The sequence below is a fragment of the Pongo abelii genome, chromosome 9, assembly GCF_028885655.2.
Source record: "Pongo abelii isolate AG06213 chromosome 9, NHGRI_mPonAbe1-v2.0_pri, whole genome shotgun sequence".
Classification (NCBI taxonomy): domain Eukaryota; kingdom Metazoa; phylum Chordata; class Mammalia; order Primates; family Hominidae; genus Pongo; species Pongo abelii.
The window spans coordinates 1786319-1807604 of record NC_071994.2 but is presented as its reverse complement, the minus strand read 5'-3'; the positions used below and the strand labels follow the sequence as shown (position 1 = coordinate 1807604).

Genomic DNA, 21286 nt, shown 5'->3' with positions numbered 1-21286 from the left:
GCTAGCTTTCTGGCTTCATTTTCATTTCACTGTGTTCCACACCTTATGTGAACCGTTTTATGACGGAAAAAACTACAGGGCACAGGCAGGTTGCTCAGCATCCTGGTTGCTGTCTCTTTCAGGTGGCCCTTGCCCCTTTTTGCAAGCTTTATTTTTATTTTTTTGGGACAGAGTCTCGCTGTATTGCCCAGGCTGGAGTGCAGTGGTGCGATCTCGGCTCACTGTAACCTCCACCTCCTGAGTTCAAGTTGTTCTCCTGCCTCAGCCTCCTGAGTAGGTGGGACTGCAGGTGCCCACCGCCTCACCTGGCTAATTTTTGTATTTTTGGTAGAGACGGGGTTTCGCCATGTTGCCCAGGCTGGTCTCAAACTCCTAGCCTCATGTGATCTGCCCGCCTCATCCTTCCGAAGTGCTGGGATTACAGGCATGAGCCATGGCGCCTGGTCTCTTTTTGCAAGCTTTGATTGACAGTCCCATTTTTTAAAAGATATTTATTCACACCCCAAAACCTTTCTTAGTAAACGACAGTGTGTTAATCCCCATCTGGTCTGCCCCATGTTGAGTGCCCCAGACACGGGTCTGGGAGACCAGCCACAGCTTCGCCCAGAGCCTCTCATCCACTGTCAGCCACAAAGGCTCCCCAGCGTGGACTTGGTTTGTCCAACCAGACCCACTCCAACAGGTGGGTCACCTGCGCCATTTGCTCTTACATGGGGTGCCCCATGCACGGCCAACGCAGCCGCCGTTTGTAGGTTTTGAGGCAGTTTGGGTGGCCCCAGCTGCCATCAAGTGGTCCTGGAAGACACTTGTGTCCTCAGCCAGCCCAGAGCTCCTGCCTCAGCTGCCTTCATCAGGGAAATGCGTGGCAAGGCGGCTCTGTGGGCTGCTGTCTTCTGGTGCATTCTCCCTGAGTTTATCCAGAAGTTAGTCCCATTCCTGGGCCCACTACAATGGGGGTTAAGCCCTCGTGACTCTGAGGTCGCCTCATTCCCGAGCAACGTGCTAGCACTTCTGGCAGCCCCACATCTCCCCACCTTGTCATCCCGGAGTATTCTCGGAAAGGCCAGAAGTTGTCACCCCTTCTAGGGGACTCACACGTGAGCCCAGCCCCTGTCCCTTTATGGAAGGAGACACCCCTGCTCCCATGGGGCCCTTCTCCTGGGGAAGGGAGGGAAAGAGCTTGGTGTTTGGGCCTGTATTTGGCCTTTCTCCCGGGAAGGCCCTGGACATGATGCCCAGAGCGCCCGGCCACCCAGCGGACTCCTGGTCGCCCATGCCTCAGGCCCAGCCTCCCAGGGCCGTAGCCTCCCCAGGGCCTCAGTGCCCCACCACCATCGGGAAATTCCGGTGTAATCATCACAGAGCCCTGGGGACAGTTAAGGCTCTCTGGTTGCAATAACACAAACTGAAGCCAACTTAAGCCAGGAAGAAAAGACAGCATTTATTGGAAGGAGGGGCGGCAGTCAGAACAGAAGAAAGAACCAAAGAGCCCATTCAGGCTTCCTGGTCCGGGAGCCCACGAGCAGTCCCTGGAAAGACACGGTCTTCCTTCTCGGGGAGCATGGCCACGGCCACTGATTGATGGACAGGCCCACCAAGCTGGCCCTCCATGGAGGAGGGGGCGGTTCCTTGCAGGGGAGGGGACACAGGCCAGGCCCAGGCCCAGAGCCTTCCACAAGGGGAGGATTGCTTGTTTGTCCTAACACAGTGCCACTCAGGCTTGCCGTGCACCATGGCCTGGCCCCATTCAACATCAGCGTCTCTTTCCTGCAGGTTCCTCTTTGGGACACACCGGCGCTGCCGTCGGGGGTCGGGTGTTGCCCGAGGGCCTGAGTTCCTATTCCATTCCTGACTCCCCTGGAGCTTGCAGCCTCCAGGAGACGGGTCTGATCTCCCTTTCAAATCAAAGTCTTTCTGCATGAGGTCTGGTCATAGAGGAGGCGGCCCCTGTGGGCCCCTGGTTTGGGGACACAGAAATCCTTTCACTTCTGCAACCTCCCAAATGTGCTTTGAGCAGTTGTGTTATGGGCTAAATTGTGTTCTCTCAAAATTCACATGTTGCGGTCCTAGCTCTCGGTGCCTAACAATGTGATTGTAGCTCGAGATGGGATCTTCTTTTTGTTTTTGTTTTTGGGACAGAGTCTCGCTCCGTCACCCAGGCTGGAGTGCAGTGGCACAATCTCGGCTTACTGCAACCTTCGCCTTCCAGTTGGGTTCAAGTGATTATCCTGCCTCAGCCTCCCAAAGTAGCTGAGATTACAGGTGTGCGCCACCACGCCTGGCTAAATTTTTTATATTTTTAATAGAGATGGGGTTTCACCACGTTAGTCAGGCTGTTCAAGATGGAATCTTTAAAGCGGCAATTAAGTTAAAATGAGGTCTCCAGGGAGAGCCCTAATTCAGTGTGGCTGTGTCCCTACAAGAAGGAGAGGTAAGGACAAACACACACCCAGGGACAGCTCTGAGGGCACACAGGGAGAAGGCAGCGTCTGCAAGCCATGGAGAGCAGCCTGGGAAGAAACAACTCTGCCACAGGTTGATCTCAGACTCCAGCCTCCAGGACTGAGAGACAACAGATTCCTGCTGTTCAAGCTGTGCCACTTGTGGCGCACTAGTCACCCCTCATCGTGGGTTCAGTTACCAATGGCCAAGTATGGTCTGAAAACATTAAACGGAAAATTCCAGAAAGATGCAATTCATAAGTTTTTGTTTTTTGTTTTTTGTTTTTTGTTTTGTTTTTTTGACAAGGTCTTGCTCTGTGGCCTGGGCTGGAGTGCAGTGGTGTGGTCTTGGCTCACTGCAACCTCTGCCTCCTGGGTTCAAGCAATTCTCCTGCCTCAGCCTCCTCTGAGTAGCTAGGATTACAGGCACCCGCCACCACGCCTGGCTGATTTTTGTATTTTTAGTAGAGGTAGTGTTGCATCATGTTGCCCAGGCTGGTCTCGAACTCCTGACCTCAGGTGATCCACCTGCCTTGGCCTCCCAAAGTGCTGGGGTTACAGGCATGAGCCACCAGGCCCGGCCTTGTAAGTTCCAAATTGTGCAGTGTTCTGAGTAGCATGAGGAGCTCTCTTGCCCTGTGGGCTCCATCCCTTTTGCCTCACAGGAAGAAGGATGAGCCTAACGTAGGCCACATCTCGTAACTTTGTTGCAGTATACTGTTACAATTGTTCTCTTTTACTGTCGGTTATTGTGAATCTCTTACTGTGCCTAATTTACAAATTAAATTTTAACACAAGTGTGTATATAGAGGGTTCAGGGCTGTCTGCTGTTCCCAGTTTCCAGCGTCCACTGGGGGTCCTGGAACGTGTCCCCCGGGGAAACGGACCCCTTGCTTTGTTATGGCTGGCAGGCTGCCTCACGTGAGCCATTGCACCGGGAATATTGTCATGCGTCTCTTTAATGTAACTCTGAGTTTTATCTTCAAGAAATTAGATAAACCAAATCTGGCATAAAACTTGAAATTATGAAAAAGAATCAAATGGAAATTCAAGAATTAAAAAATAGAAAAACCTCAGTGGCGGCTGAAACGGACCTGCTAGCAAGTGAGTGCCCCTTGAAAGAGAATTCGTGAACTGGAAGGAAGACAAAAGCTGGCGGGAGGCAGAACTGGCAGACGCGATGCGTGAAGTGGGATACACGAGAGCGTCGAACAGGTCGTGGAGCCTTAGAGAGAATGGAACGGAGATGAGACGCGGAAGTGATCACTGCCGAAAGGAGCCCCAGCCACTGACTAAAGAAGCATGAGAAACTCCAAACAGAACACAACTGGAAAACGGATAGCTAGACAGTCATAGCCATCAATGGCAATGAGAAAATCTTTCAAGGAGCCAAGAAAAAAGACAAATGCCCCAAAGGGAAGCAACAGCTAAGCTGTCCGGCAACTTCTTAGCAGAAGCAACGCACTCCAGAAGAAATTGGAATGATGGCCAGGTGTGGTGGCTCACGCCTGTAATCCCAGCACTTTGGGAGGCTGAGGCGGGCGGATCACGAGGTCAGGAGATCGAGACCATCCTGGCTAACATGGTGAAACCACGTCTCTACTGAAAATACAAAAATTAGCCGGGCATGGTGGCGGGTGCCTGTGGTCCCAGCTACTCGGGAGGCTGAGGCAGGAGAATGGCGTGAACCCGGGAGGCGGAGCTTGCAGTAAGCCGAGATGGTGGTGCCACTGCACTCCAGCCTGGGTGACAGAGTGAGACTCCATCTCAAAAAAAAAAAGAAATTGGAATGATGCCACCAGAGAGTGAAACACAATCTTCTGACCTAGAATTCAATGTTCACTGAAAATATTCTTCAAAATTAAAAGTAAAAATATCGACATTTTTGGCCAGGCACGGTGGCTCATGCCTGTAATCTCAGCATTTTGGGAGGCCAAAGCAGGTGGATGACTTGGGGTCAAGAGCTTGAGACCAGCCTGGCGAACATGGTGAAACTCCGTCTCTACTAAAAATACAAAAGTTAGCCAAGTGTGGTGGTGTGCACCTGTGGTGCCAGCTACTTGGGAGGCTGAGGTGGGAGGATCACTTGAACCCGGGAGGCAAAGTTTACAGTGAGCCGAGATCACACCACTGCACTCCAACCTGAGCAATAGACAATTTTGAAAAACACTGGACAGAATTTGTCAAGAGAAGATGACTGTTTCCAGGCACTGGACAGCAGCAGACAATGCAAAACTGCAGTTCCTAAGAGAAGCTCATGAGGCAAACTCGACATTCACCCTGGGGCCAATTTCCCAACCTTGGTGCCAAGGCCACCACGCAGGGGAAAGGGATCCTGCTGGGCTGAACTTCAAAGCAGAGGTAACAGTCCAAGGCTACTGAAGGGACTGGAATCTGCAGGGTACCTCAGAGGAAGATCTGTGCAGAGGGACCTCTGGAGTCAGTGTGGGGGCTCCTTAAAGGTCCTTGGCTGGGGACTGGGCTGTGCATATGGAGGGCTTGCCAGATAGCTGCTGCCAAGGAGTCAAGAGGAAAATGGGGGTGCCGGAAGCTAAGAAGTGCTAAGCTATCTTGGAATTCCAGTCCAGTCAGAGCCTGTGGGCCAGACACCTGTTTTTTTGTTGTTGTTTTTGTTTGTTTGTTTTCATTTTTGTTTTTGTTTTTGAGATGGAGTCTTGCTCTGTTGCCCAGGCTGTAATGCAGTGGCGTGATCTCAGCGCACTGTACAGACACCTGTTTTTGTAATAAAGTTTTGTTGGAATTTGGCCACACTTGCTTGTTTATGTATTATCCATGGCGGCTTTTGTGTGACAATGGCAGAGTTGAATGACTAGCTGCAGCAGAGACTGTGTGGCCAGCAAAGCCAAAACAACTCACTCTCTGCTATTTTATAGATGAAGTTTGCTGGCCTCTTTTCCCCAGAGTAAGGGCTTCTCCAGATATGTCCTAACAAAACCTAAAAGCAAACCCTGTCAAGGGCCACAGAGAAGCCAGAGTGTGGAGATCGAATCCTCTAAGATAGAGAAGCTTGATAAAACCTGGATCTGTCCTAACAGGGCATAAAACCAAGCCTACATAAATGTGAAGTAAGCAGCCAGCATTTAAGCTTGCTACTAGAACAGAAATCAACACTCTTCAGGGAAAGATAACAGAATCTAGCCTCTGACAATGCATCCTCCACTAGTCCAGTATACAATAAAAATTATTAGGCATGCAAAGAAATTTTAAGGAAATCTATAGTCAATAAAATTAGCAGTTAATTGAAATAGGCTCCCAAATGATCCAGATGTTACATTCAGGATACTTTAAGCAACTATTACAATTACGTCCAAAGTCTTAAAATAAAGTCTTAATGAGTGAACATAAAGGAAAACTCAGAAGAGAAATAAAAACTATAAAGAACCAAAAGGAAATTCTAGAACTGAAAAGTACATAACCTGAAATAGAAAATTTACTGAGTACCATAAGAGCAGTTAGGAGACCACAGAAGGTGAGATCAGTAAATTTAAAGACAGACCAAAAACATAATCCAATCTGAAGAAGAGAAAGAAACAAGATTAAAAAGAAGAAGAGACTCAATGGCCTATGGGAACATATCCAATCTTCTAAAATAAATATAACTTAAATATCCAAGAGCAAATAGGATGAGGATGTCACAGAAAAAAAAATTTAAAGAAAAATGGATGAAAGATTTCTAAATTTGGTTAAAAACATTGACTTAGAGTTCTGAGAAGGTCAGTGAATGCCAGTCAGGATAAATACAAAGAAAGCCACATTTATGCACTAAAGATAAATAGAAAATAGCCAGATAAAAAAGACACATGACATACAGCAGACCAAATATAAACCATGGCTGACTACTCATCTGAAGCAATGGAGGCCAGAAGACAATGGAATTATGTCTTTAAAGCTCATTGAAACACACACACACACACACACACACACACACACACACACAGCTGTCAGCCAGAGTCTGCACCTGGAAAAGTAGTCTTCAAAAATACAAGTGATCCTGCTGGAAGCACCATTACAGTTTCTAAATGGTAATTACATTGGCGAGTTCTGCAGTAAGATTCTATTAATGACTCTCTCTTTTCTTTAAGCTTGTGGTCGAAGGTTAACTTTCTTTATGCTGATTACCAAATTACTAGATAAATGCCGATGTTGTGTGATAAAGTCAGCTTCATGGATACAGACACACCTAGGGCAGCTGCCAATCAGGAATGCCCATTGCTAAATTCCAAACAGAACAGTGACTTTGCTGCTACTTATTTACTAAGTTGACCACTTTGATTCTTGCTCATTTGTCTCAATCACAGGGAGTTTTGTACAAGGTTCCTCTTGTTTTCCATCTCCCTGGCCTTTTCTGTTGAGAGATATCTAACATGTATTCACAGTGCATGATTCCACTTTGTAAAGGCACTGCCAACTCCCTGTGTGCATTGTTTTACTGTAGCAATGTTAACTGTAGTATTCCTTAGTTAGTATGTTCTTTTGCTGAAACTTTTGCACTTTGGGACTTTTTTCCATTTTGTCATATGTACAGATTTTAATCTGCTATAATTGGCAACTATATTAAAATGGTGAGTAAACAGTACAAGTTTGAAAAAAAAAAGTGAAATAAGAACTCCTCAATAAGAGGTAAAAGAATGTATTGCCATCAGACCTGCATTATGAGAAATATGAAATAATGTTCTTCAGGCTAAAGGGAAATTATACCAGATGTAATCTCAGATTTACAGGAAGAAATGAACAACTGTGAGCGTTCAGGTCTCCTTTCATCCACAGTAAACACAAGTGGAGCAGGTGTCTCTAGGGGATCACTGGGGAGGAGAACACGGGTCACAGAGAGTTGGGGAGAATTTGGGGAGGGATTGACGGGTATATTCACTATTTTAACTGTGTATACGTGGGTGTCAAACACCATCTAACCGTATACTTTAAATTTTTTTGGCTTATATCAATTATACTTTAAAAACTCCAATTTAAAAAGAACTCTGCAAATTTTATAATGGGGAGTTCAGGAAGTTTTGTAAAAGTACTTTCCAGCTCCAAAATTAGAGTGTAGGACTTGACTGGTGTAAATAAATGGTAGAATCAGATTGGAAAGTGGTTTTGCAGTTTCTTATCAAGTTAAACATCCATCTATTATATGACCCATCTATTCTAGGAATTTGCCCAAAAGATATTTAAACATATGTCTTCCAGGAGACTTCTACACAAATATCCATAGAAGCATTTTTCACGATAGCTGAAAGTTGGAAACAACTCAAGGGTCCATCAACTGTCGACTGAATGGACAAATTGTGCCATATCCATACTTTAGCAATCAAAATGAAGAAACTGCTGAAACATGCAATAACACAGATGAATCTTCTAGACTGGGGTCCCCAAACCTCACCACGCAGTGGGAGATGAGCAGTGGGCAAGCAAGTGAAGCTGCATGTGTATTTACAGCTGCTCCCCGTCACTCACATGACTGCCTGAGCTCTGCCTCCTGTCAGATCAGCAGCAGCATTAGATTCTCATATGAGCACAAACCCTGCAGTGAACTGCACATAAAAGGGATCTAGGTTGCCTGATCCTTATGAGAATCTAATGCCTGATGATCTGTCACTGTCTCCCGTCACCCCCAGCTGTCTAGTTGCAGGGAAATGAGCTCAGGGCCTGTTTTCTACATTACAGTGAGTTGTGTAATTATTTCATTATACATTACAATGTAATAATAATATAAACAAAGTGCACAACAATTGTGATGCACTTGAATCATCCCCAAACCATCCCCTCCTCCCCCATCTGTGGAAAAATTGTCTTCCAGGAAACTGGTCTCCTGTGCCAAAAAGGTTCGGGGCTGCTGTTACACACATTATTTTGAGTGAAGGAAGCCAGATGAAAATTAATACCCATGACACTCTAGAGCAAACAAAACTCATTGATAATGGATCAGAATCAAATTAGCAGGTGCTTGGAGCAGATAATGGGAGTGTGGGGGCAGGCAGCAGAGTGTAGATTAACAGCAAAGAGAATGGAGAATGAAAACATATATGAAGGATGTAAAATGTACCTTTATTCAATCATTCATTTATTAATTATGAAATGCACCAAAGAATGCAAATAACATATAAGCATTAATTATCATAAAGCAAACATCCATGCAATTCCCACCTGATGTAGTCACAATTAAATGAGCATCAAGGCTATATCTTGATGTAGTCATGGTTAAATGAGCATATACATTTTTAAAAGTAACTGTACTATACACTTAAAATGTGTGCATTTTCAGTAAAACCCCATCTCTACTAAAAATACAAAAAATCCGCTGGGTGTGGTGGCACGCGCCTGTCATCCCAGCTACACAGAAGGCTGAGGCAGGAGAATGGCGTGAACCTGGGAGGCAGAGCTTGCAGTGAGCCAAGATCGGGCCACTGCACTCCAGCCTGGGCAACAGAGTGAGACTCCATCTCAAAAAAAAAAAAAAAAAAAAAAACTGTGCATTTTGTTGTATTTAATCATATCTTAATGAAGTTGATAAAACAAATCTCCATAAGCAGTGGGAAGATAATCTATGGAGCTGGAGAATATATCTGCCACACTTATCACTGAAAAGGACAGGTATCTGGAATAAAAAGGGCTCCTGGAAATCAGTGAGGATATGGGGATCATTTGATCAAAAATGGGCAAATGACCTGAACAGGCACTTCACCTGACAGGATGTCCTGTATACAAACTGGAAAAGTCAGGGAAACTGACGGAGATGAGCTGGGGAGGCGTTCATAAACAGTAGCCAGAAGAAAAGGCAAGAGAACAATGTTCACACAATTTAGGATCGTGCCAGATCACCCAACAAAAGATGGCTAATACACTAAAAGCAGGTCTCTTGGCAAAAACAGGAGTATGAAGAATGTGGAAGTACATTTCCAATTGCTTGTGGGAGGCTGGGTGCGGTGGCTCACGCCTGTCATCCCAGCACTTTGAGAGGCCGAGGCAGGTGGATTACTTGAGGTCAGGAGTTCGAGACCAGCCTGGCCCACACAGTGAAACCTGTCTCTACTAAAAATATAAAAAGTAGCTGGACGTGGTGACACCTGCCTATAGTCCCAGCTACTCAGGAGGCTGAGGCAGGAGAATGGCTTGAGCCCGGGAGGTGGAGGTTGCAGTGAGCGAAGATTGAGCCACTGCACTCCAGCCTGGATGACGGAGTAAAACTCTGTCACACACACACAAAAAAAAAAAAAAAAAAAAAGAAAACACACAAAAAACCCAAATTGCTTTGTAAGAGACCCCTGCCAGCATAGAAACACTTACCCATCTAATGATTATTCAAGACCTGGGAGGAAATGAAGGTGTTTTATTTGCACACCAAATTCAATTAACTAAATTGAATTGAGTCAAACGAAAGAAACTATTAATGAGTCGATTTCAGGAAGAAATTCTAGCCAGGAAGACTGATCAAGCACAAGAAGAAGGCCGGGCATCGTAGCTCACGCCTCTAATCCCAGCACTTTGGGAGGCTGAGGTAGGAGGATTACTTGAGCCCAGGAGGTCGAGACCAGCCTAGGCAACATGCCAAAACCGTGTCTCTACCAAAAAAAAAAAAAAAAAAAATTAGCTGGGACATGGTGGCACGCATTTGTAGTCCCAGCTACTTGGGGGGCTGAGGTGGGAGGATCACTTGAGCCCTGGAGTTCACGGCTGCAGTGAGCCAAGATTACACCAGTGGGCGACTGGTGTAAGAATGAGACCCCACCTCAAAAAAAAAAAAAAAAAAAAAAAAAAAGGCACAAGAAGAAATGGTGAGTTAATTAACTGGTTAACATTTATGTACAACTAAAAAAATTTAACTTAGAAATAATAAAACAAGCCATAGGGGTTTAAAAAAAGTAGAAATAAAATACTTGCCAATAATACCTAAGAAAAGGAGAGAGAGATTAGAGTTTGAGGTTATAAGGACCTCACATTCCCAGAGAGGAGGAGGAGGAGATTGACTGATTGACAGTAAACTTTTGAAAGAATGCATATTGTGTCTTTAAATGTAGTTTTTATTTTACAGACAGTGAACTTCACTCGTTTGTGCGTGTACAGGTCTGTGAGTTTTAAAGAATACATAAAGTTACATAACTTCCACTAAAACCAGGATCTAGAGCAATCCTGTCACCACAAAATTGTCCCTGAAGCTTCCTTTTTGTGGTCAACCCTCCCACCCTTCACCCCTGGCAGTCACTGACCCATTTTTGGTCCCTATAGTTTCTGTCAGTTAAAGAATGTCACACAATTGGAATTGTGCAGCCTGCAGGTCTGGCCTCTCTCACTCAGCATGACGCATTTGAGAGCCATCCGCGTTGCCGCCCGGTCGGGCAATTGGTTCCTTTTTTTGCTTAGGAATATTCCATGCACGGGTCCATCTCAGTACGTTTATCTGTTCGTGCATTGAAGGGCTTTGGGGTTGTTTGCAACATCTCATGCTAATGAATAATGCTGTTTTAAACATGTATGTACAGGTGCTTGTGTGAACACGAGCTTTAATTTCACTCCAAATACCTTGGAGTGCGATAGCAGGTCACATCTGAGCACACCTTAGACTCTACAAGAAGCTGCCTGGCCGCTTTCCAGCATGGCTGCCCCGTCTCACCTTTCCAGCAGCGATGGGCAAGATTCCGGCCACTCCACATCCTCCTGGCATGCAGTGCTGTTCATTTTTAATTATTTATTTATTTATTTATTTTGAGACAGGGTCTGGCTCTGTCACCCAGGCTGGTGTGCAGTGGCACGATCTCGCTCACTGCAGCCTCCACCTCCCAGGCTCAAACTGTCTTCCCACCTCAGCCTCCCGAGTAGCTGGGACTACAGGCGTGTGCCACCACACCCAGCTAATTTCTGTATTTTTGACAGAAACGGGGTTTACCATGTTGGCCAGGCTGGCCTCAAACTCCTGGCCTCAAGTGATCCTCCTGCCTCAGGCTCCCAAAGTGCTGGGATTACAAGCATGAGCCATCGCACCTGGCCTGTTATTTTCTTTTAACTTACTATTCTAATAAATATGTAGTGGTAACTCATTGTGGATTTATTTTGAATTTTCTTAATACTGAAACCAACCCAACTGTCCCATAGAGCTGATGTCAATGGTTTCTTTTGAATAAACATAGAAATTGATCCTCCCAGTCTTAAAACTTGAGAGAGTTACATTTGTCTTATCTCTGAGTTCCCTTCTCCGGAAACCAGCCATCATGTCTCCCAGATAGTGTCAAGGAGGTGAAACTCACCAGATCTCTGCATTTGGAAAATGAGATGCTGGACCCCTCACCCGTTATTACTGCCTAACCCACCACCTGCTTACTGCTGACCAACTCTTTCTTAGGCCTCTCTAATTCCTGTTTCCCCACAAGTGGTTACATTTCTCCTCTGCCATATAAACCCCTGATTTTAGCTGGTTGGGGAGATGGATTTGACACTGATTTCCCATCACCTCAGCTGCAGCACCCGATTAAAGCCTTCTTCCCTGGCAGTACTTGTTGTCTCAGCGATTGGCTTTCTGTGCAATGCATGGCAGGACCTGGACTGAACCCCTGGATTTTCAGTAACATACTCGTGGTGCTGAGCATCTTTTCATGTGCTCCGTTGACAGCCCTGTGTCTCTGGTAAAGCTTAAATTTTTTACCCTTTGCTTTATTAGGTTTTGGGGGTTTTTTATTGTTATGTTTTGAGAATTCTTTATTTTTTTTTATTATTTTTTTTTTTTGAGATGGAGTCTCACTCTGTCACCCAGGCTGGAGTGGCACAATCTCAGCTCACTGTAACCTCCACCTCCGGGGTTCAAGTGATTCTCCTGCCTCAGCCTCCTGCGTAGCTGGTATTACAGGCACGTGCCACCAGGCCTGGCTAATTTTTGCATTTTTAGTAGAGACAGGGTCTCACCATGTTGGCCAGTCTGGTCTCAAACTCCTAGCCTCAGATGATCTGCCCACCTCAGCCTTCCAAAGTGCTGTGATTACAGGCGTGAGGAACTGCACCTGGCCTCTTTATGTATTTTTGATACAAATCCATTGTTGGACATCAGATTTGCACATATTTTCTCCAAGCTCATAACTTATCTTTTCCTTTTCTTAACAGTGCCAATTGAAGACTGAAAGTTTTGTTTTGATGAAGTCAAACTCATCAATCCTTTCATTGACAAATCCTGTCTAAGAACTCTGCCTGACTCAGGTTCATGCAGATTTTTCTCCTATGCTTCTTCTTTTTAAGTTTTTTGGTGCTACATTTTACAATTAGATCTATGATATACTTTGAAGTCATTTTTGTGTAAGTGTGAGGTATAGCTCAAAGTTTTTCATTTGCTTTGTTTGCAGTTAATGTCTAATTTTTCCAGCATCATTTAGTGAAAAGACAATCCTCTCTCAATTGATTTACTTTGTATCTTTGTCAAAAATTAAGCTACTGTGTTTGTGTGGGTGTCTCTCTGGACTTTCTATTCTGTCCCATTTACCTCTGAGTCTATTCTTCCTCCAACTGCACATGGTCTTGGTTACTGGAGCTTTACGGTAAATAATTTTTTTTTTTTTTTTTTTTTTTGAGACATGGTCTCTCTCTGTCGCCCAGGGTGGAGTGCAGTGGCGCGATCTCGGCTGACTGCAAGCTCCACCTCCTGGTTTCACGTCATTCTCCTGCCTCAGCCTCCCGAGTAGCTGGGACTACGGGTGCCTGCCACCATGCCGGGCTAATTTTTTGTATTTTTAGTAGAGACGGGGTTTCACCATGTTAGCCAGGATGGTCTCCATCTCCTGACCTCGTGATGCTCCCGCCTTGGCCTCCCAAAGTGCTGGGATTACAGTCGTGAGCCACCGCGCCTGGCCAATAAATTTTATCTGGAAATGGAGTAGTATGACTCTCCCAACTTTGTAAACATTAATTTGGCTCTTCTAGTTCCTTTGCCTTTCCACATATGTTTTGGAATCCCGATGGTATTTGATTTGGATTGTGTAAAATCTGTAGAGAAATCTGAAGATAGCTGCCACCTTAACACCCTCAAGTCTTCCGATTACTGGACGTGATGGTCTGTCTCTCCATTTGTGCAGGTTTCCCATTTCCTCCTTCCATGTGCCCTCCCAGCCAGCTAACATTATATCTTGCTCAGTTGCCCAGGTGTAGGCAGAGACTCCCGGAGAGCAAGCACTCGATTCCTCAAGCTCATCAGGCAGCAGGAGCTTTGTGCTTGTCCCCAAGTCCCATGGGGGATGAGGAACAGCTCAGACAGGTGCTTTGGATGTGGTAGTTTTGAGTCCCAGACAAGGAACCCAAGTTTAGGAAGCCCCAATATTTCATAAGGACCTGCTATCAAACCTGCCCAGAGGGAGACATTATCTTTATTTGGCCCATAGGGGGACCCCATCTTTATTATCCGGGACAATCTGCCCTCCGCCCCGCAGGGAGACACTGCCTCTTCTAAGGTTCGGCAAACATCCCTGGAAAGATAGTGGAAGGTGGCAGAACTCTACTTCCATCCTCTTGGGATCCTGGCACGACCCAAGAATTAAATTGACATGAAACAGATCGACAGGAGAAAGGCACATACATTTATTCAAAAGAAGTTCTACGTGGCTGAGGAGACTTCCTAAGGAAACAAAGAAACAGAAACTGAAGAAGCAAGTGAGTTAGGCGGGGAGGCTTAAGAGATAAGAGCTAGTCTAACAAGGCCTGTACAGAATTATCTTAGATTTCTTGTTCTTGAAGATAAGGGTGTTGCAGCTTTCACGTGGGAATTTCAGCTCCTGCTTTTAAGAAATGGCACAAAGGTCAGAGTGATCTTTCTCTACCTGCTGTTTTCCAAGTGCTTTTAACTCATAGTTAATATGCCAGCCAGTGCAGCCTTTTTTTTTTTTTGAGTCAGAGTCTCACTGTGTCACCAGGCTGGAGTGCAGTGGTACGATCTCCACTCCCTGGGTTCAAGTGATTCCCCTGCCTCAGCCTCCTGAGTAGCTGGGACTACAGGCAGGCACCACCACACCAGGCTAATTTTTTGTATTTAGAAGAGACAGGGTTTCACCATGTTGGCCAGGATGGTCTCGATCTCCTGACCTCGTGATCCGCCCACCTCGGCCTCCCAAAGTGCTGGGATTACAGACGTGAGCCACCACACCCGGCCCCAGTGAAGCATATTTTAAACTCCTTCCATAGTCCAGGACAGAAGTGTGAGAGCTCCATGCAGAGAGATCTCCCAACATCCTCTCATTCCTGCTGTTGGTAAATTGTTTTTTCTGTCTTTTTAAACATTAGTTTTGCTAGGGTTTTTAATCAATTTGTTAATTATCCTCTATTATTTTTATTTTTATTTCTGCACTGTTATTTCCTTTCTTCCACTAAAGTTAGTTTAATTTGCTCTTCTTTTTTGTTTTTAGTTGGAAGTTTAGATAAGTGATTTTAAATCTTTTTTTTACTAGTAAAATCATTTAAAGCTACCTATGTCCTTGTAAGCACAGCGTAAACTGCACCTCACAAATTTTGATGCATTGTATTTTCATTTTTATTTGGATCAGATGTTTTCTAATTTCCTATGTGATTTTTTTTGTCAAATATTTGGGAACTTTTCTAGGTCTTTTTAAAATTGATTAATTTGATTTCTAATTTCCATTGGGTTAAGACATGACAGCCTATACGACTTCTTTAAACTTTTGAACATTTTGACATCACGCTAATGCTGGTTTCATAAATGAGCTAGGAAATGTCTCCTCCTCTTCTGTTTCCTTGAAGAGATTGCATAGAATTTATCCTCATTCTTTTTATTTTTATTTATTTATTTATTATTTTGAGACAGAGTTTCACTCTTGTCACCCAGGCTAGAGTGCAGTGGTGTGATCTCTGCTCACTGCAACCTCCGCCTCCTGGGTTCAAGTGATTCCCCTGCCTCAGCCTCCCAAGTAGCTGGGATTACAGGCGTGTGCCACCAGGCCCGGCTGATTTTTTGTATTTTTTAATAGAGACGGGGTTTTACCATGTTGGCCAGGCTGGTCTTGAACTCCTGACCTCAGGTGATCCGCCCACCTTGGCCTCCCAAAATGCCGGGATTACAGGCGTGAGCCACCGCGCCCGGCCTCATTCTTTTTCTTTTTCTTTCTTTTTTTTTTTTTTTTTGAGACGGAGACAGAGTCTCACTCTGTCACCCAGGCTGGAGTGCAGTGGCACAATCTCAGCTCACTGCAAGCTCCTTCGGGGTTCACGCCATTCTCCTGCCTCAGCCTCCCAAGTAGCTGGGACTACAGGCTCCCGCCACCATGCCCAGCTAATTTTTTTGTTTCTTTAGTAGAGACGGGGTTTCACCATGTTAGCCAGGATGGTCTCGATCTCCTGACCTCGTGATCCGCCTGCCTCGGCCTCCCAAAGTGTTGAGATTACAGGTGTGAGCCACTACAGCCGGCTCATTCTTTTTCAATGTTGGATGGAAATCTCCAGGGAGACCAGCTGGGCCTGGAGATTTCTTATTTGGGAGCTTTTCAATGATAAATTCTAGTTCTTTAAGAGTTATCAGGATATCTAGATGTGTCTCGGGGGAACATCCTATCTTGGAGCTTACTCTGTGCCCCTAAGGAATGACCCTTGGGGTCTTCACAGATGTCCAAGGCAGTTTTCACACTTCCCTAAGCTGGTGTGACTCAGACCCTGAGTTCTGTGTGTCCTCGATGAAGGTGGTTATCACACTTCCCTACACTGGTGTGACTCTGACGCTGAGCTCTGCGTGTCCTTGAAGGTGGTTATCACACTTCCCTACACTGGTGTGACTCTGACGCTGAGCTCCACGTGTCCTTGATGAAGGTGGTTATCACACTTCCCTACGCTGGTGTGACTCCGAGGTTGAACTCCGCATGTCCTCAATGAAGGTGGTTATCACACTTCCCTATACTGATGTGACTCAGATGCTGAGCTCCATGTGTCCTCGATGAAGTGGTTATCACATTTCCCTACACTGATGTGACTCAGACTCTGAGCTCTGTGTGTCCTTGGTGAAGGTGGTTATCACACTTCCCTACACTGGTGTGACTCAGATGCTGAGCTCCATGTGTCCTCGATGAAGGTGGTTATCACACTTCCCTACGCTGGTGTGACTCTGACTCTCAGCTCTGTGTGTCCTTGATGAAGGTGGTTATCACACTTCCCTACACTGGTGTGACTTGGAGGCTGAGCTCCGTGTGTCCTTGATGAAGGTGGTTATCTTTTCAGCTGCCGCTTTTACCAGGCTCCTTGAGTTCTGTCCATGCAGATTTGGTTTTTGGGGTCAGAGGTCTAGGATTTGGAATGAGTTAGATGAAGATTTGGGTGTCCCCTCCCTGTAGCTCCCTCCTAGTTGAGATTTCCTTTCTCACCCCAACCCCCTCATCCTCTGACCCCCAACTCCAGTGAAATTCGCCCTGTCTGCCTGGAGCCCCGCTGCCTGGCTCAGGGGGCTGGAGTGTGCCCTTGGGACAGAAACTCCAAAAATGTCACCTTGGCCCAGCCTTTTCCCTCACATTGAATCCCATCAATTTCTGCCTGGTTTCAATGGCTCACCAGTTCCTTTAAATAGTTTTTAAAAACACGTTGTCTAGAATTTATCATTGTTTTCTCCAGAGAGTTAGTCTGAAATCAGCCACTTGCAATTTCTGAAGCCCAGACTGATATGGATGATTTAACCCCACCATTTACCAGCCTGATCTAACAGACCGTTGGAGCTGCCGGGATCCAACCGTTAGAGAGTTCGAGTTCTGCCCAGGCTCATCTTTGTAACAATTGACTACCTATCAGCCCATAAAGTAAGTCTCATAAATGTCAATCAATTTGTATCATATTGACCCCTGTCTCTGATCAGATTGCAAATAAATTAGAAAACCAAAACAACAACAAGATGACCTAACATGCATTTTTAAACATGAAAAAGGGCATTCTAAAATAGCTGGAGGTCAAAGGATAAATCATCTTGGAAATTACATAAAATTCAGAACTAATGCATATTGAAAGCAGAAAATACTAACTATCAGAGCTTGAGGATGCTGCTCAAACAGCACATTCGTCCCTCAGGATCAGTGGGGACAGGTTCTGGGACCTCCCACACATATCCCAATCCACAGGCGCTCAAGTTCCTGATGCGAAATGCTATTGTATTTGGATATAATCTACACACATCCTTCTGTCTCCTTCAAATCATCTCTAGGTTACTTACCACACCTAATGTGTCGTAAATGCCACATAATTATTGCTATACTGTATTGTTTAGGGAACCATAACAAGGAAAGAACATGGACATGTTCAGTACGAGCAGAGCCTTTGTCAAACTACGTTTTCCACCCGGAGTTAGTAGAATCTGCAAGCGTGGAACAGGCACATATGGAGGGCTGACTGTGCTTCCAGGAAAACCAATAGCATTAAACTGGAAAGGAGGAGAGGTGGGAATTAATGAGCTAATCATCTCACTTATGAAGTTAGAAAAAGGACGAAAGGCCCAGACCAAGTCCACCCTGCGAGCACAGAGCCTTGCCCTGGCCCACTCCGCCACCGTCCACACCTGCTGCCCATCCACACCCGCCCCCCTCCACATCTGCCACTCGTCCACACCCGCCGCCCTCCACACCCGCCACCCTCCACACCCGCCTCCCTCCACACCCGCCACTCGTCCACGCCCGCCTCCCTCCACACCCGCCTCCCTCCACACCCGCCGCCCGTCCACACCCGCCGCCCGTCCACACCCGCCTCCCTCCACACCCGCCGCCCTCCACACCCGCCGCCCTCCACACCCGCCACTCGTCCACACCCGCCGCCCTCCACACCCGCCGCCCTCCCCACCCGCCACTCGTCCACACCCGCCGCCCGTCCACACCCGCCGCCCGTCCACACCCGCCGCCCTCCACACCCGCCACTCGTCCACACCCGCCACTCGTCCACACCCACCGCCCTCCACACCCGCCGCCCTCCGCACCTGCCACTTGTCCACACCCGCCGCCCTCCACACCCGCCGCCCTCCACACCTGCCACTTGTCCACACCCGCCGCCCTCCATACCTGCCGCCCGTCCACACCTGCCGCCCTCCACACCTGCCGCCCTCCACACCTGCCGCCCTCCACACCTGCCTCTCTCCACACCTGCCGCCCTCCACACCTGCCGCCCTCCACACTTGCCGCCCTCCACACCTGCCTCCCTCCACAGCTGCCACCCGTCCACACCTGCCGCCCTCCACACCTGCCGCCCTCCACACCTGCCTCTCTCCACACCTGCCGCCCTCCACACCTGCCGCCCTCCACACTTGCCGCCCTCCACACCTGCCTCCCTCCACAGCTGCCACCCGTCCACACCTGCCGCCCTCCACACCTGCCGCCCTCCACACCTGCCTCTCTCCACACCTGCCGCCCTCCACACCTGCCGCCCGTCCACACCTGCCGCCCTCCACACCTGCCGCCCTCCACACCTGCCTCTCTCCACACCAGCCGCCCGTCCACACCTGCCGCCCTCCACACCTGCCGCCTTCCACACCTGCCGTCCGTCCCACACCCACCCAGCTCACCACAGATGATAATATCGCCTTGCTTGTCATAGACAACACCTCTGGCATGTGCAAAGTCAGCTTGGCTGGCGACGATGCCCCCCGGGCCGTCTTCCCCTCCATCGTGGGGTGCCCCAGACACCAGGGCGTGACGGTGGGCATGAGTCAGAAGGACTCCTATGTGGTGGACGAGGCTCAGAGCAAGAGAGGCATCCTGACCCTGAAGTACCCCATCGAGCATGGCATCATCACCACCTTGGATGACATGGAGAAGATCTGGCACCACATCTTCTACAATGAGCTGCGGGAGCACCCGGTGCTGCTGACCGAGGCCTCCCGAGTCCCAAAGCCAACAGAAAGAAGATGACCCAGATCATGTTTGAGACCTTCAACACCTCGGCCATGTACGTGGCCATCCAGGCCGTGCTGTCCATGTACACTCCTGGCCATACCACTGGCATCATGACGAACTCCAGCAATGGGGTCACCCGCACAGTGTCCATCTATGAGGGCTACACCCTCCCCCATGCCATCCTGTGTCTGGACCCGGCTGGCCGGGACCAGACTGACTACCTCACGAAGATCTCACCGAGCGTGGCTACAGCTTCACCACCACGGCCGAGCGGGTGATCATGTGTGACATTAAGGAGAAGCTGTGCTATGTCGCCCTGGACTTCAAGCGGTAGGTGGCCACGGCGACCACCTGGAGAAGAGCTACGAGCTGCCTGACAGCCAGGTCATCCCCATTGGCAACGAGCAGTTCCACTGCGCCGAGGTGCCCTTCCAGCCTTCCTTCCGGGGTGAGTGGAGATCGCCTCCTGGCCCTGCCTACGTGAGGGTCACCCTCGGGGCCGTGCTGTGGAAGCTGAGGCTGGCCCTCATTTCCCCCTTAGGCATGAAATCCTGTGGCATCCATGAAACTACCATCAACTCCATCATGAAGTGTGATGGGACATCCGCAAAGACCAGTATGCCAACACAGTGCTGTCTGGAGGCACCAGCATGCTCCTGGCGTCGCCAACAGGGTGCAGAAAGAGATTACCGCCCTGGCGCCCAGCACGATGAAGATCAACATCATTGCTCCTCCTGAGCGCAAATACTCTGCGTGGATCAGCGGCTCCATCCTGGCCTCGCCGTCCACCTTCCAGCAGATGTGGATCAGCAAGCAGGCGTATGACGAGCCCGGCCGCTCCATCGTCCGCCGCAAATGCTTCTAGGTGGACTGGACTTAGCTGCGTTACACTCTTTCTTGACAAAACCTTGTGCAGAAGGCAAAATAAGATGGGCATGGCTTTTTTCGTTTTTTGTTTGTTTGTTTTTTGATTTTTTTTTTTTTTTGGCTTGACTCAGGAATTAAAAACTGGAACGGTGAAGGTGACAGCAGTCGGTTGCAGCGAGCATCCCCCAAAGTTCACAGTGTGGCCGAGGACTTTGATTATACATTGATCTTTTTTTAAATAGTCATTCCAAATGTCGTGAGATGCAATGTTACAGGAAGTCCCTTGCCCTCCTAAAAGCCACCCCACTTCTCTCTAAGGAGAAAGGTCCAGTCTTCTCCTGAGCCCATTGTCTAATTTTGGTACTGAAGTTATGCTAGCCTCCTAAAATGAGTGGGGAAAAAAAACCAGCCTATTTTTATATTCACTCCAAGAGCTTGGCTGGAAAACGTCCGTATATTTACATTAGGGGAGGTGATAGTATTGCTTTTGTGTAAATTATGTATTGCAATTTTTTTTATTTTTATTTATTTATTTTGAGACGGAGTCTCGTTCTGTCGCCCAGGCTGAAGTGCAGTGGCGCAATCTCGGCTCACTGCAGGCTCTGCCTCCCGGGTTCATTCCATTCTCCTGCCTCAGCCTCCCGAGTAGCTGGGACTACAGGGGCCCGCCACCAAGCCCGGCTAATTTTTTGTATTTTTAGTAGAGATGGGCTTTCACCATGTTAGCCAGGATGGTCTCGATCTCCTGACCTCGTGATCCAACCATCTCGGCCTCCCAAACTGCTGGGATTACAGGTGTGAGCCACTGTGCCTGGCCTGCAAAATTTTTTAAATCTTCACCTTAATACTTTTTTATTTTATTTTGAATGATCAGCCTTTGTGACCCCCCTTTTTCGTTCCCCAACTTGAGATGTATGAAGGCTTTTGGTCTCCCTGGGAGTGGGTGGAGGCAGCCAGGGCTTACCTGTACACTGACTTAGACCAGTTGAATAAAAGTGCATACCTTAAAAAAAAAAAAAAAAAGAAAAGAAAAAGAAAAAAGAGAATAACCCATGGACCCCCGTGGAATTAAAGGATACCATTTTTTAAAAATACAATAAAAATTAATAGAATTCAAAACAAAGATGTATT

At 47.3% G+C, this 21286-nt stretch overlaps 1 pseudogene; it reads left to right on the top strand.

The window, feature by feature from the left end:
- The first annotated feature begins 555 nt into the window (after nt 1-555).
- On the top strand, nt 556-20153 carry LOC100449659 (actin, cytoplasmic 1-like; annotated as a pseudogene).
- The last annotated feature ends 1133 nt before the right edge of the window (nt 20154-21286 follow it).